General features: G+C 41.3%; 1 protein-coding gene across 8 annotated transcripts in view; it reads right to left on the bottom strand.

Annotated features, from left to right (window-relative positions):
* ZHX3 (zinc fingers and homeoboxes 3) overlaps nt 1-12214 on the bottom strand; it is a 143954-nt gene that overhangs the window by 62029 nt on the left and 69711 nt on the right. For 6 of the 8 annotated variants that reach the window (XR_003427065.1, XR_003427066.1, XR_003427064.1 and 3 more), the window contains one exon: nt 376-478. The gene's annotated coding sequence lies outside the window, so the exon portion shown is untranslated. Of the gene's footprint in view, nt 1-362; nt 479-12214 lie in introns of all 8 variants that reach the window. The other 2 variants (XR_003427068.1, XR_003427067.1) reach the window with 2 other exon arrangements.

The following is a 12214-nucleotide window of genomic DNA, read 5'->3' as shown; positions in this document are numbered from 1 at the left end:
GAAGTATGTTTTGCACTCAGACTAAAAAATTGAGCTTGAACTAAACCTGCACATCACAAGAGACACAACACACAACTCTTTTATAATACCCAATGGTCAACCTAAGATATAACAGGTTCCTATCAAGTGATCTAAGAAGTCACCTAAATTGTATATTCAATACAGATATTTTTAGATTAATCCAAATGATTAATCCAAATGATTAAAAGAATCATTTGATCAAAGAGCTCAGCAATAAAAATCAAGGAAGGAGAAAATAAAGAATGTTTAACAAAGATTAAATACAGCCATAAAGACTTAGGCATGACAAAGTAATGGTAATTGATATGCAAGAAACCTAAATTCAGAAGTGTACTATTTACCCAGGAAACATACTTTTTCCTTACTTCCTTGGTTTCTCCAGTTCCTCTCTGCTCTTTGTGCAGCCCCATATGCATCTTTAAAGGTTCACTTGTTGCTTCTGCAGTTGTATCCCGTCCTGCAAAAGAAGCGACATATCCTCACTTCATGAGAAAAGAGATAAAGTGTATTCTAGGATGCTGAGCTATCCAATCTCATCAATCTCCTTTCCTAACTCATTTTCACCAGAACTATACACAAACAGAAAAACCAAGGGGGTGGGGAGAGTAAGAAGAGGTCACTAAAATACAAACTAGTAATTTTAAATGATTAAAAATGCTAGTAGTAACTGAAAAATATCAATGGAAAAAAGGCACACTTCATTGTCTCTGATGATAGATCAGAACAAGATGACTCATTAAAATCTCTTTCCACCAATGAGTTTCCATCTTTCTCTCCTGGCTAAGTTTGAGATGGCTTAGCAGAAATGATCAAATTAACTGATGTGTGGGACTTCCCTGGTGGCACAGTGGTTAAGACTCCTCGCTCCCAATGCAGGGGGCCCAGGTTCAATCCATGGTCAGGGAACTAGATCCCACATGCATGCTGCAACTAAGAGTTCACATGCTACAACTAAGGAGCCCACGAGCCACAACTAAGGAGCCTGCCTGCCGCAACTAACACCCGACGCAACTAAATAAATAAATAAATGAATAATATTTTTAAAAATTAATTGATGCGTAGCCTTACAACTTCAAGGGTGAGTACCATTAAGGATGTGCTATTTTCTGATGCTCTTCCATTCAAAGCCCTGGGGTTTTCCTGACATGGATTCTAGAGGTACAAAAAATGGTCTAGACTGAGTTCCGGGCTAAGGAGTTATGTTATCTTCATCTTTTGTCTCTGACCCTTATCCCTATGTCATCCCATTCTACCCAATGACAGACACATGGTAGCTCTTGCTTAATGAATGAGACAGTAACTATGTTTTCAACAAACAACCAGAAATGCTTCACATGATCCTAAAATTACTTGGGAAGCAGTTGAAAAACCACTGCTTTTGAGTTCTTTATTTCTTTCCCAAAGCATTCTCTTTGGTTGAGATGCCCCGTAAAATGGCCCTCAAGTGAGTATACCAGAGGGTCTCAGAACTTCAAACGGTGCATGGGTACACGAGAGAGTAGGGACTACGAATATCTGAATGTTAACAAGTTTGCCCCTCGAAAAAGCACCCTGGGGACTTCCCTGGTGGTCCTCCAGTGTAAGGGATGTGGGTTCAATCCCTGGTCAGGGAACTAAGATCCCACATGCCGCGGGGCAACTAAGCCCATGCATCACAATTAGAGAAGCCGCGCACCCCAAGAAAGACCCAGCGCAGCACCGAGTGATCTTTCCCCATCATTCTTATGTCTTTAGCATACACATGTCAAGCTTTTACTCTGTGTCAGGCACTGCTCTAAGAGCTTTAACTAGCTGTGGGTTCAATCCACTACAAACCACTTCGCTTTGTTTGCTTCAAGTCTGCAAACCCTTAGCCTGGATGGCACATTGTGGGTCATGAGAGGAGCCAGGTGGAAGCGTGCAAGACAACTAGCATAAATAACATCTGCTTGAGAAACAAGTCTACATACAACACAGGGGCAGGAGCATGACCCTGAGGCAGAAGCATCAACTCCATACATAAAGAAAAGCTTCACGATCACTGGCAAAGCACTGCTACCTTTCTGAGTTAAGACGCTCTTCTCAAGCTCAGATCTCTTTGCTAGAATCTAACTTAAAGTCCCTCCTTCAAAAAACAAAACAGGTATAAGATTAAAATAAGAAACTAAGGATTTTAGTTTTTGCACACACAAAAAATTTCTTATTCCTGACACCAATTCCACTTATAATAAAAAGCACTTGTAATGGCTTTCGAAAGTGTCACAGAAGTCTCTAGCAGTGCAACACAGCAAACCACCAGAAAAATCTTACTGCTATTCTATATGTATAGCTCACATTCTTGAGAAATTACTCCTAATTTTCATAAAACCAAAAGCTGCTCCATCGCCAAATACTATAAAGTTACTTAAAACACGCTCTTTCAAATTAAATGAAGAGACCAAATCCTATCAGTCCAGATCACACTTTAAAACAACCAAGGGCACACTCAAGGTAGAAGTTTCAACAGCTTCCACAAGTCAAAAAGAAAAGGCTATATTCCTTAACTGTTATTCTATGACGAAACCCACTTGGGATCATCTGTCTTCGTGTTTTCTTGCCCACAGCTGGAAAGAACTTTCCCAATGTATTAATGCTACAAAGTACATGGATTCCAACAGTCACAAGGTAACCATGACAGCAAAGCCACAGTTATTTATGAGATCACAAAAACTATATGATGCAATTTTTTTAATTTGAGGGAAAATTCACATAACATAAAATTAACCATTTTAATGTGTACAATTCAATGGCATTTAGTATATTCACAATGCTGTACAACCCTCACCTGTATCCAGTTCCAAAACATTTTAGTCATCCCCAAATGAAACCTTGTACTCATGAATCAGTCACTACCATTCCCCCTGCTCCAGCCCCTGGCAACCACTAATATGCTCTTTGTCTCAATGAATTTACCTATTCCGGACATTTCACATAAATGTAATCACACAATATGTGACCTTTTGCGTCTGCCTTCTTTCACTTAGCATGATGTTTTGAGGTGTTTCCACATTATCACTGCATCAGTACTTTACTCCTTTTTATGGCTAAAAAATATTCCATTGTATGGATAAATCACATTTTGTTCACCCATTCATCCACTGATGGACATCTGGGTTGTTCCTACCTTTTGGCTGCTGTGAATAGTGCTGCTAGGAACATCTGTGTACAAGTACTTGTTTGAATACCTGTCTTCAATTGTTTGGGGTATGTACCCAGAGGTAGAACTGCTGGGTCATACGGTTAAGTCTATATTTAACTTTCTGAGGAACTGCCAAACTGTTCTCCACGGTGGCTATGCAATTTTACATTCTCGCCAGCAAAGCACAAAGGTCTGACATCCTCACCAACACGTCATATTCTGCGTTTGGGATGTTTTTAAATTATAGCCATCCTTGGGGGTGTGAAGTAGTATCTCATTGTGGCTGATTTGCATTTCCTTAAGGACCAATGACATTGCACATCTTTTCATATACTTGTTGGCCATTTGTATATCTTCTTTGGATAAATGTCCAATGAAGTCTTTGCCCATATTTTAATTGTGTTGTTTTTCTTTTTGTTGCTGAGTTGTTAGAGGTCTTTTTTTTTCTTTTTTTTTTTTTTTTGCGGTACGCGGGCCTATCACCGCTGTGGCCTCTCCCGTTGCGGAGCAGAGGCTCCAGAGCGCAGGCTCAGCGGCCATGGCTCACGGGCCCAGCCGCTCCGCGGCATGTGGGATCTTCCCAGACTGGGGCACGAACCCGTGTCCCCTGCACCACCAGGGAAGCCCCAGAGGTCTTTTTTTTTTTTTTAATGTATTATGGATACTAGGCCCTTCTCAGATTTGCATATTTTCTCCCATTCTGTAGATTGTCTTTCCACTTTCTTAATAATGTCATTTGGTTAGGACCTGTGCAGCGGGGAGAGGAAGCACATCGAAAGGAGGGCGTCTGGAGTGTGGGCTTCCAGAGTGTGGAGCCATGTGGCTGACAGGGTCTTGGTGTTCCGGCAGGGTGTCAGGCCTGTGCCTCTGAGGTGGGAGAGCCGAGTTCGGGACATTGGTCCACCAGAGACCTCCCGGCTCCACGTAATATCAAACAGCAAAAGCTCTCCCAGAGAGCTCCATCTCAATGCTAAGACCCAGCTCCACTCAACGACCAGCAACCTACAGTGCTAGAAACCCTACGCCAAACAACTAGCAAGACAGGAACACAACCCCACCCATCAGCAGCAAAGAGGCTGCCTAAAATCATAATAAGGCCACAGACACCCCCAAAACACACCACCGGACGCGGTCCTGCCCATCAGAAAGACAAGATCCAGCCTCATCCACCAGAACACAGCAACCAGTCCCCTCCACCAGGAAATCTACACAAGCCACTGAACCAACCTCACCCACTGGGGGCAAACACCAAAAACAAAGGGAACTACGCACCTGCAGCCTGCGAAAAGGAAACCCCAAACACAGTGAGTTAAGCAAAATGAGAAGACAGAGAAACACACAGCAGATGAAGAAGCAAGGTAAAAACCCACCAGACCAAACAAAGGAAGAGGAAATACGCAGTCTACCTGAAAAAGAATTCAGAGTAATGATAGTAAAGATGATCCAAAATCTTGGAAATAGAATAGAGAAAATACAAGAAACATTTACAAGGACCTAGAAGAACTAAAGAGCAAACAAACAATGATGAACAACACAATAAATGAAATTAAAAATTCTCTAGAAGGAATCAATAGCAGAATAACTGAGGCAGAAGAATGGATAAGTGACCTGGAAGATAAAATAGTGGAAAAAACTACCACAGAGGAGAATAAAGAGAAAAGAATGAAAAGAATTGAGGAGAGTCCCAGAGACCTCTGGGACAACATTAAACGCACCAACATTCGAATTACAGGGGTCCCAGAAGAAGAAGAGAAAAAGAAAGGGACTGAGAAAATATTTGAAGAGATTACAGTTGAAAACTTCCCTAATATAGGAGAGGAAATAGTCAATCAAGTCCAGGAAGCACAGAGAGTCCCATACATGATAAATCCATGGAGAAACACGCCAAGACACATATTAATCAAACTATCAAAAATTAAATACAGGGCTTCCCTGGTGGCGCAGTGGTTGAGAGTCCGCCTGCCGATGCAGGGGACACGGGTTCGTGCCCAGGTCCAGGAGAATCCCACAAGCCGCAGAGTGGCTGGGCCTGTGAGGCATGGCCACTGAGCCTGCGCCTCCGGAGCCTGTGCTCCGCAACGGGAGAGGCCACAACAGTGAGAGGCCCGCATACCGCAAAAAAAAAAAAAAAAAAAATTAAATACAAAGAAAAAATATTAAAAGCAGCAAGGGGAAAATAACATACAAGGGAATCCCCATAAGGTTAACAGCTGACCTTTCAGCAGAAACTCTGCAAGCCAAAAGGGAGTGGCAGGACATATTTAAAGTGATGAAAGGGAAAAACCTACAACCAAGATTACTTTACCCAGCAAGGATCTCATTCAGATTCGACGGAGAAATTAAAACCTTAACAGATAAGCACAAGCTAAAAGAAGTCAGCATCACCAAACAAGCTCTACAACAAATGCTAAAGGAACTTCTCTAGGCAGGAAACACAAGAGAAGAAAAAGACCTACAATAACAAACCCAAAACAATTAAGAAAATGGGAATAGGAACATACATATCAACAATTACCTTAAATGTAAATGCATTAAATGCTCCAACCAAAAGACACAGATTGGCTGAATGGATACAAAAACAAGGCCCGTATATATGCTGTCTACAAGAGACCCACTTCAGACCTAGGGACACATACAGACTGAAACTGAGGGGATGGAAAAAGATATTCCATGCAAATGGAAATCAAAAGAAAGATGGAGTAGCAATTCTCCTAACAGACAAAACAGACTTTAAAATAAAGACTATTACAAGAGATAAAAAAGGACACTACATAATGATCAAGGGATCAATCCAAGAAGAAGATGTAACAATTGTAAATATTTATGCACCCAACATAGGAGCACCTCAATACATAAGGCAAATACTAACAGCCATAAAAGGGGAAATCGACAGTAACACAATCATAGTAGGGGACTTTAACACCCCACTTTCACCAATGGACAGATCATCCAAAATGAAAATAAATAAGGAAACACAAGCTTCAAATGATACATTAAACCAGATGGACTTAATTGATATTTATAGGACATTCCATCCAAAAACAACAGAATACACTTTCTTCTCAAGGGCTCATGGAACATTCTCCAGGATAGATCATATCTTGGGTCACAAATCAAGCCTTGGTAAATTTAAGAAAACTGAAATCGTATCAAGTATCTTTTCTGACCACAATGCTATGAGACTAGATATCAATTACAGGAAAAAATCTGTCAAAAATACAAACACATGGAAGCTAAACAATACAGTACTAAATAGCAAGAGATCACAGAAGAAATCAAAGAGGAAATCAAAAAATATCTAGAAACAAATGACAATGAGAACACGACGGCCCAAAACCTATGGATGCAGCAAAAGCAGTTCAAAGAGGGAAGTTTATAGCAATACAATCCTACCTCAGGAAACAAGAAACATCTCAAATCAACAACCTAACCTTACACCTAAAGCAATTAGTGAAAAAAGAACCAAAAAAACCCCAAAGTTAGCAGAAGGAAAGAAATCATAAATATCAGGTCAGAAAAAAATGAAAAATAAATGAAGGAAACAATAGCAAACATCAAAACTAAAAGCTGGTTCTTTGAGAAGATAAAAGTGATAAACCATTAGCCAGACTCATCAAGAAAAAAAGGGAGAAGACTTAAATCAATAGAATTAGAGGACGAGGGGAAGACGGCGGAGGAGTAAGACGTGGAGATCACCTTCCTCCCCACAGATACACCAGAAATACATCTACAAGTGGAACTACTCCTACAGAACACCTACTGAACGCTGGCAGAATATCTCAGACCTCCCAAAAGGCAAGAAACTCCCCCACGTACCTGGGTAGGGCAAAAGAAAATAGAATAAACAGAGACAAAAGGATAGGGACGGGACCTGCACCAGTGGGAGGGAGCTGTGAAGGAGGAAAGGCTTCCACACACTAGGAAGCCCCTTCGCGGGCGGAGACTGTGGGTGGCGGCGGGGGAAATCTTCGGAGCCGCGGAGGAGAGCGCAGCCACAGGGGTGCGGAAGGAAAAGCGGAGAGATTCCCACCCAGAGGATCGGTGCCGACCAGCACTCACCGGCACTCACCAGCCCGAGAGGCTTGTCTGCGCACCCGCCGGGGCAGGCGGGGCTGGGAGCTGAGGCTCGGTCAGAGCAGCGCAGGGAGAGGAATGGGGTTGGCGGCGTGAACACAGCCTGAAGGGGGTTAGTGCACCACGGCTAGCCGGGAGGGAGTCCGGGGAAAAGTCTGGACCTGCCGAAGAGGCAAGAGACTTTTTCTTCCCTCTTTGTTTCCTGGTGCGCGAGGAGAGGGGATTATGAGCGCTGCTTAAAGGAGCTCCAGAGACGGGCACGAGACGCGGCTAAAAGCGCGGACCCCAGAGATGTACGTGAGATGCTAAGGCTGCTGCTGCCGCCACCAAGAAGCCTGTGTGCGAGCACAGGTCACTATCCACACCCCCCTTCCGGGGAGCCTGTGCAGCCCGCCACTGCCAGGGTCCCAGGATGCAGGGACAACTTCCTCGGGAGAAGCACGGCGCACCTCAGGCTGATGCAACGTCACGCCGGCCTCTGCCGCCCCGCACTCCGTGCCCCTCCCTCCCCCACGGCCTGAGTGAGCCAGAGTCCCCAAGCAGCTGCTCCTTTAACCGCGTCCTGTCTGAGCGAAGAACAGACACCCTCCGGCGACCTACACGCAGAGGTGGGGCCAAATCCAAAGCTGAGCCCCTGGGAGCTGTGAGGACAAAGAAGAGAAAGGGAAATCTCTCCCAGCAGCCTCAGAAGCAGCGGATTAAAGCTCCACAATCAACCTGATGTACCCTGCATCTGTGGAATACGTGAATAGACAACGAATCATCCCAAATTGAGGAGGTGGACTTTGAGAACAAGATTTATGATTTTTTCCCCTTTTCCTCTTTTTGTGAGTGTGTATGTGTATGCTTCTGTGTGAGATTTTCTCTGTATAGCTTTGCTTCCACCATTTGTCCTAGGGTTCTATCCGTCCGTTTTTTTGTTAATTTTTTTCTTATTTTTTATTTTAATAACTTTATTATATTTTACCTTACTTTATTTTATTTTACTTTATCTTCTTTCTTTCTTTTTTTTCCCTTCCTTCCTTCCTCCCTCCCTCTCCTTCCTTCCTTCTTTCTTTCTTTCTTTCTACTTCTACTAATTCTTTTTTTCTACTTTTTATTCTGAGCCGTGTGGATGAAAGGCTCTTGGTGCTGCAGCCAGGAGTCAGTGCTGTGCCTCTGAGGTCGGAGAGCCAACTTCAAACACTGGTCCACAAGATACCTCCCAGCTCCACATAATATCAAACGGCGAAAGTCTCCCATCTCAACACCAGCACCCAGCTTCACTCAACGACCAGCAAGCTACAGTGCTGGACACCCTATGCCAAACAACTAGCAAGACAGGAACACAACCCCACCCATCAGCAGCAAAGAGGCTGCCTAAAATCATAATAAGGCCACAGACACCCCCAAAACACACCACCAGACGTGGACCTGCCCACCAGAAAGACAAGATCCAGCCTCATCCACCAGAACACAGCAACCAGTCCCCTCCACCAGGAAGCCTACACAACCCACTGAACCAACCTTAGCCACTGCGGACAGACACCAAAAACAACAGGAACTGCAAACCTGCAGCCTGCAAAAAGGAGACCCCCAAACACAGTAAGATAAGGAAAATGAGAAGACAGAAAAACACACAGCAGATGAAGGAGCAAGATAAAAACCCACCAGACCTAACAAATGAAGAGGAAATAGGCACTCTACCTGAAAAAGAATTCAGGATAATGATAGTAAAGATGATCCAAAATCTTGGAAATAGAATAGACAAAATGCAAGAAACATTTAACAAGGACCTAGAAGAACTAAAGATGAAACAAACAATGATGAACAACACAATAAATGAAAATAAAAATACTCTAGATGGGATCAATAGCAGAATAACTGAGGCAGAAGAACAGATAAGTGACCTGGAAGATAAAATAATGGAAATAACTACTGCAGAGCAGAATAAAGAAAAAGAATGAAAAGAACTGAGGACTGTCTCAGAGACCTCTGGGACAACATTAAATGCACCAACATTCGAATTATAGGGGTTCCAGAAGAAGAAGAGAAAAAGAAAGGGACTGAGAAAATATTTGAAGAGATTATAGTTGAAAACTTCCCTAATATGGGAAAGGAAATAGTTAATCAAGTCCAGGAAGCACAGAGAGTCCCATACAGGATAAATCCAAGGAGAAATACACCAAGACACATATTAATCAAACTGTCAACAATTAAATACAAAGAAAACATATTAAAAGCAGCAAGGGAAAAACAACAAATAACACACAAGGGAATCCCCATAAGGTTAACAGCTGATCTTTCAGCAGAAACTGTGCAAGCCAGAAGGGACTGGCAGGACATATTTAAAGTGATGAAGGAGAAAAACCTGCAACCAAGATTACTCTACCCAACAAGGATCTCATTCAGATCTGATGGAGTAATTAAAACCTTTACAGACAAGCAAAAGCTGAGAGAGTTCAGCACCACCAAACAAGCTCTACAACAACTGCTAAAGGAACTTCTCTAGGCAAGGAACACAAGAGAAGGAAAAGACCTACAATAACAAACCCAAAACAATTAAGAAAATGGGAATAGGAACATACATATCAATAATTACCTTAAATGTAAATGGACTAAATGCTCCAACCAAAAGACACAGATTGGCTGAATGGATACAAAAACAAGACCCATAGATATGCTGTCTACAAGAGACCCACTTCAGACCTAGAGACACATACGGACTGAAAGTAAGGGGATGGAAAAAGATATTCCATGCAGATGGAAACCAAAAGAAAGCTGGAGTAGCAATTCTCCTATCAGACAAAAGAGACTTTAAAATAAAGACTATTAGAAGAGACAAAGAAGGACACTACATAATGATCAAGGGATCAATCCAAGAAGAAGATGTAACAATTGTAAATATTTATGCACCCAACATAGAAGCACCACAATAAATAAGGCAAATACTAACAGCCATAAAAGGGGAAATCGACAGTAACACAATCATAGTAGGGGACTTTAACACCCCACTTTCACCAATGGACAGATCATCCAAAACGAAAACAAATAAGGAAACACAAGCTTTAAATGATAAATTAAACCAGATGGACTTAATTGATATTTTTAGGACGTTCCATCCAAAAACAACAGAATACACATTTTTCTCAAGTGCTCATGGAACATTCTCCAGGATAGATTATATCTTGGGTCACAAATCAAGCCGTAGTAAATTTAAGAAAATTGAAATTGTATCAAGTATCTTTTCTGACCACAACACTATGAGACTAGATATCAATTACAGGAAAAGATCTGTAAAAAATACAAACACATGGAGGCTAAACAATACACTACTTAATAACGAAGTGATCACTGAAGAAATCAAAGAGGAAATCAAAAAATACCTAGAAACAAATGACAATGGAGACACGACGACCCAAAACCTATGGAATGCAGCAAAAGCAGTTCTAAGAGGGAAGTTTATAGCAATACAATCCTACCTTAAGAAACAGGAAACATCTCGAATAAACAACCTAACCTTGCACCTAAAGCAATTAGAGAAAGAAGAACAAAAAAACCCCAAGTTAGCAGAAGAAAAGAAATCATAGAAATAAGATCAGAAATAAATGAAAAAGAAATGAAGGAAACTATAGCAAAGATCAATACAACTAAAAGCTGGTTCTTTGAGAAGATAAACAAAATTGATAAACCATTAGCCAGACTCATCAAGAAAAAAAGGGAGAAGACTCAAGTCAATAGAATTAGAAATGAAAAAGAAGTAACAACTGACACTGCAGAAATACAAAAGATCATGAGAGATTACTACAAGCAACTCTATGCCAATAAAATGGACAACCTGGAAGAAATGGACAAAATCTTAGAAATGCACAACCTGCCAAGACTGAATCAGGAAGAAATAGAAAATACGAACAGACCAATCACAAGCACTGAAATTGACACTGTGATTAAAAATCTTCCAACAAAGAAAAGCCCAGGACCAGATGGCTTCACAGGCGAATTCTATCAAACATTTACAGAAGAGCTAACACTATCCTTCTCAAACTCTTCCAAAATATAGCAGAGGGAGGAACACTCCCAAACTCATTCTACGAGGCTACCATCACCTTGATACCAAAACCAGACAAGGATGTCACAAAGAAAGAAAACTACAGGCCAATATCACTGATGAACATAGATGCAAAAATTCTCAACAAAATACTAGCAAACAGAATCCAACAGCACATTAAAAGGATCATACACCATGATCAACGGGGGTTTATCCCAGGAATTAAAGGATTCTTCAATATACACAAATCAATCAATGTGATAAACCATATCAACAAACTGAAGGAGAAAAAACATATGATCATCTCCATAGATGCACAGAAAGCTATCAACAAAATTCAACACCGATTTATGATAAAAACGCTGCAGAAAGTAGGCACAGAGGGAACTTTCCTCAACATAATAAAGTCCATATATGACAAACCCACATGCAACATCGTCCTCAATGGTGAAGAACAGAAAGCATTTCCACTAAGATCAGGAACAAAAGGAAGTTGCCCATTCTCACCACTCTTATTCAACATAGTTTTGGAAGTTTTAGCCACAGCAATCAGAGAAGAAAAGGAAATAAAAGGAATCCAAACTGGAAAAGAAGTAAAGCTGTCACTGTTTGCAGATGACATGATACTATACATAGAGAATCCTAAAGATGTTACCAGAAAACTACTAGAGCTAATCAACGAATTTGGTAAAGCAGCAGGATACAAAATTAATGCACAGAAATCTCTGGCATTCATATACACTAATGATGAAAAATCTGAAAGTGAAATCAAGAAAACACTCCCATTTACCAGTGCAACAAAAAGAATAGACTACCAAGGAATAAACCTACCTAAGGAGACATAAGACCTGTATGCAGAAAATTATAAGACACTGATGAAAGAAATTAAAGATGATACAATTAGACGGAGAGATATACCATGTTCTTGGATTGGA

This window comes from Aethalodelphis obliquidens, unplaced genomic scaffold, assembly GCF_003676395.1.
Source record: "Aethalodelphis obliquidens isolate GAN/ISIS:26980383/991018 unplaced genomic scaffold, ASM367639v1 scaffold42, whole genome shotgun sequence".
Taxonomy (NCBI): domain Eukaryota; kingdom Metazoa; phylum Chordata; class Mammalia; order Artiodactyla; family Delphinidae; genus Aethalodelphis; species Aethalodelphis obliquidens.
The sequence above is the reverse complement of the archived record's forward strand: the minus strand, read 5'-3'. Positions and strand labels throughout refer to the sequence as shown.